This window comes from Dermacentor albipictus, chromosome 2, assembly GCF_038994185.2.
Source record: "Dermacentor albipictus isolate Rhodes 1998 colony chromosome 2, USDA_Dalb.pri_finalv2, whole genome shotgun sequence".
NCBI lineage: Eukaryota > Metazoa > Arthropoda > Arachnida > Ixodida > Ixodidae > Dermacentor > Dermacentor albipictus.
In genome coordinates this window covers 195,009,470-195,013,964 of record NC_091822.1, presented here as the reverse complement: position 1 = coordinate 195,013,964, position 4,495 = coordinate 195,009,470, and the positions used below count along the sequence as shown (strand labels likewise).

General features: G+C 50.1%; 1 protein-coding gene across 1 annotated transcript in view; it reads left to right on the top strand.

Annotated features, from left to right (window-relative positions):
• Window positions 1-4,495, top strand: part of LOC135898539 (solute carrier family 2, facilitated glucose transporter member 1-like) — a 102,138-nt gene that overhangs the window by 13,104 nt on the left and 84,539 nt on the right. The window lies entirely within an intron of this gene.

The following is a 4,495-nucleotide window of genomic DNA, read 5'->3' as shown; positions in this document are numbered from 1 at the left end:
GAGGCCTCTCCGGCTAACTTTGGATGTTTCGGCGTTTTGCCACGTTTTGCTTCCTTCTGCTGCTTCGCTCCGTGCAGAGATGGCAGCACGAATCAGTCCCAGGGTCGAGCAATCGCGCCGGCGCGCCTTTTGAAAACAAAGATAATTTCGGAGACCATGCGCTCGGGGTAGCCTAATGGCGTTTGTCGAGGCCAGCTTTTATTTTGGTTCCCGCTTCATCCAGTGCAAAGTTTGGCTGAGCCGACTTTCTGAGCGAGTCTATTTCCGGCATTCCATCTGCTCAGCACGTGGCATCGCGCCTACGCTGCCGAACCCCACGCATCATGCAGTTTTAGCGCGAGCTCAGCCCGCCAGATGACGTAACACACCTCTCTCGACATGCTCGTCTGCTGGCCGTCTGCATTGCGCACGCTCCCTACTTGTGGGACACTTGGCTTCCCGGTCTTTCCGACATGCACGTCTGCTGGCTGTCTGTATTTCGCACGCTCCCTACTTGGGGTACATGACGCTTCTCTGTATGCCGCTGATACCGCTCTCTGGGCGGTTATCGCAACATCGCGTCACATACCCACAAGGGACATCTCAACATCACGGATGCGATAACTGCACCTGCCTGACAGCGGTGCCTGCACCTGACTGCGGTAGCTGCGGTACCACTACTAGGGCCGCGGTAGCACTGTGGCTATGGCGTTGCTCTGCTGAACTAGAGGTCGCGGGCTTGATCGCGGCCTCCGCGGCCGCATTTAGATGGGGACGAAATGCAAGAACGTCCATGTACCGCGCATTTGGTACACGTTGAAGAACCTTAGATGGTCAAACCTTATCCGGGGTCCCCCACTAAGGCGTGCCTCATAATCATATCACGGTTTTGGCACATAAAATTCCAGGCTTTAGTTTTTTTACCATGTGACCTCAGGCTTCCCACAATTCACCTTTTTTTTCTTTTCTACTTGGACACTCCTAATGCTAACGCATTACTTATACTGGGGCCTCAGAAATCCTGTGCTCAATGCATAAAGCCATGCTCAATCTGCCAACAGATAATGCGCAGGCGTTCGTCGCTGCATGATCGCGTTTATCTCGAGGCGCTGGCCTGTGATACATGCAGCGACCGGACGTTCTAGGCGGTCTAATATGAAAATAAAATTGGAGGACGCTTAAGCTTCGCCTTCAAGAGTGGAACGCGACAGCGTTCCCGTCGACCCGCCAAGGGGTGTAAGACAATGCGCTACGGCGCAGTGATCACTTAGGTGGCGCCCCGCATCGGACTCTGCGCCCACCTATCGCGCGGTGAGCGTCGAGCAACGCAGCGTTCGGTGCGGCGACGAAACGTGCGCCTGAGCAAACGGAACGAACCAAAGAACTCGGTGTCTCGGAGGGAGAAATGATCTACGCCAGCCAAACGTCGTGATCGGCACGGGCAGAGAGATAGATAGATAGTAATCTAAAGAAAGGAACGGCGCTTGATTCTGCAACCCGTGAGGGAGCACGGCGAAGCGTCGTCAGGGGAGAGGGAGTCGGGGCCGCGAGGCGCCTGGCACCGGTCCGCGCACAGCCCCAATGCGGGCGTGGCCCGCCAGCTGTCGGGGCAGCGCCGTACATTGAGAGGAGGGGGTCTTCTGTGTTTGCCGCAAGATGGCTCTGCGTGTGCGGTAAGCGCAGAAGAAATGTAGCGGAAACGTACTTCGCTACTCGTGTAAATGCGACTTCTGTAAGTTACATGCTCATAATTAGCGATATACACCGCAGTATAACTTCCTACGGCTCGTTTCTAAGGCAACACCGCATTCACTAGACGCGCTTTTGTTCCGCTTTCAAGCATCGAACTCGTGGCTGAGTGGTAGCGTCTCCGTCTCACACTCCGGAGACCTTGGTTCGATTCCCACCCAGCCCATCTTGGAAGGTGCTTTTTATTTGTGAAGTGCCTGCCGTGATTTATCGCTCACGGCCAACGCCGCGGACGCCGACGACACCGGCTTTTCTGCGACACGAGCTCCTTAACGCTATCGCGTTAAAAATTCTACGCGCTGCTGATATGAAATGGAAACGTCCCTAAGGTGGCTCGTAAAATCTGCTATGTATGCAAAGTGCGAAAGCACTTGTTCCCTGGTTGAGGTAGCTAGCACTCAGCATCGCCCTCAGAAACCCATTGAAGCCAGCGCTCTCACGTCAAGGACGGGTGCCATTGTTGCACGTCCCGTGGACTGGAACAATGGCAGCGCGTGCGTACGCCTGCGAGGCATCGTCGCTGTTATTGTGCCCGCAGCTGCGCGTCTGCTGCTTTCATCCTCAGCACAACAGTCAAGTACGATTGATTCGCGTACAGGGCATGGATTTGAATATCTGTAGAGGCAGTGAACGTGCAGTGCACTTAATTTTTGCAGCACAACCGACGGGCGCGCTTTCTTTCTTTCTTTCTTTTTTTCTGAAATACTAAGTTAGCTCTCGTTTCTAATCCTCCTTGTGGTTCATACCCGCCATCTCTGTACCAATGTTTCGTCAAGATTTAAGAAAAGTAAATTCTCCTTGCGAAAAAGTATCGCTCGCCAGTATCCGACCATATCCCTTTGTAAGTATTCCTCAAGGTGAAAGGACACGTCGCCTATAGCGAGCGTGAGTGGAGGTGAGTGCGAGCAGAAGGGTGTCCACCTGCTTCGAGCAAGTTTATTCGGACGAGTTCCTGAAAGAAGCGAAATAGGAAACAGAAAAGTCGCCTAAGACCTCGCTGTGTGCTGCTTACAAGTCAGTTCGTGCTGTCCCAAGTTTGCTGCTCCTTGTGTGCCGATGCTAACGGCAAATCGTGGTTAATAAAGCGTGTATGCGTCCCATAAAGGATGTGTACACAGGGGAAACATAAAAAAGAAGATAATGATAAGTGCGTATACTATTGGGCTTTCCTGTGAGTGTAAGTGAAACCTTTACAAATTTTAGAGTTCACAAATTGGCAGGTATCACATTCCCAAACGCGCAATACGCCACCCAGTAGGCGTGAAATAATCCTTAGCAATCCAAACGAGACAAAGGTTCAGATGAAGATGAAGGCTCGACTATATATTAACAGCGGTCGAACAAGGGTTGTCGCTTGACCAAGTGTTCGACAAGGGGACTTGTCTTCTTCGTCAGGGCAGCGACTTAGCAGCATTGCTGTAATAAGAAGTTTAGTCACGTCGCCTTGGCGCCGTAATAAACCTCCCTGTTGCCATCATCAAAGGCTCCTCCTAATGTCACTGCGAAAACGCACCGTTGTGCCTTGGCGCAGCTCGTTCGGGACAACACAAATGATCACTCGAGTCATGGGTGAGAAACAAGAAAGAAAGAAGAAGGAAAGAGAAAAGAAAAAAACATTATCGATCTAACGTTCGAATGCTCATTCATGCGTCCACTCATGAAGAGGTTGCGTGCTCTGACGATCAATATAGCGTCCGTTCTGACTGGTCTGCTTTGGGTGTGCTTTGGGTTGATGTTAATCTCGCAGAACATTTCGGTCAGTGTCTCCTTTTACGAGGCACAGAATGTCCGCTACGTTTCCATAAAAAAGATTAACTCACCGAACCATGTCCTCATTTTTTTATAGCCGCCCACCCCTCTGTGGTGCATTGTGCTACTGAGCACGACGACCCGGACTCGATTCCCAGCCACACTTAGATGTAGGGACTGAACGAAAAAAAAAAAAAAGCTCGTGTATCGTGTTTTGGACGCAAGTTAACGAACACCTGCAGGTGTTTCTTTAACGTGCACTCCTCCTGCCTTCTCCCATAGTTATTTTGAGGCGCTCCAATTTTTTTTTCACTTTCAAGTCAGCAATCGCAGACACACATCTTGGTAACTTTCACTTCGGTGGAGTATTCGGGTTGTTCTCAACATTTTCGTCGTTCGTTTCTTTCTTTCTTTCTTTCTTTCTTTCTTTCTTTCTTTCTTTCTTTCTTTCTTTCTTTCTTTCTTTCTTTCTTTCTTTCTTTCTTTCTTTCTTTCTTTCTTTCTTTCTCACGCGAGAGATACTGCTGCAGCGGCGTCGAGAATTTGCAGCTGTCTGCCCCCCTTCACAGATATCTAGACCAGACGTACATGTAAATACCGCGACATTGGAAATGACATCGCTGCTCTTTTTATACAACTAAACTTTTGCAGCTACATTTCTGCATGTACCCATGTGGGAAGAGCCATTTAATCGTGCTATTCGCAAACATCCCGTCGAGCACCAATTTGCTCATACAAGTGGAGTCCATTGCGCAGGGTGTTGGGGAGGTCAATGCCTAAGGGCAGCGGATTGGGCGAGTTGGTGTTGCATGGTAACAATAAAAATTCAAACAGCGCATAAACGACGGGACCAGAATGAGGAGGAGACAAACACGTGTTTGTCTCCTCCTCATTCTGGTCCCGTCGTTTATGCGCTGTTTGAATTTTTATTGTTATCAATGCCTAATTGAAGTTCGCGATAAGCGCTGAATCCCGAATCTATTTGGGAATAAAAGCGCATCAACATGGGCAATGGAGA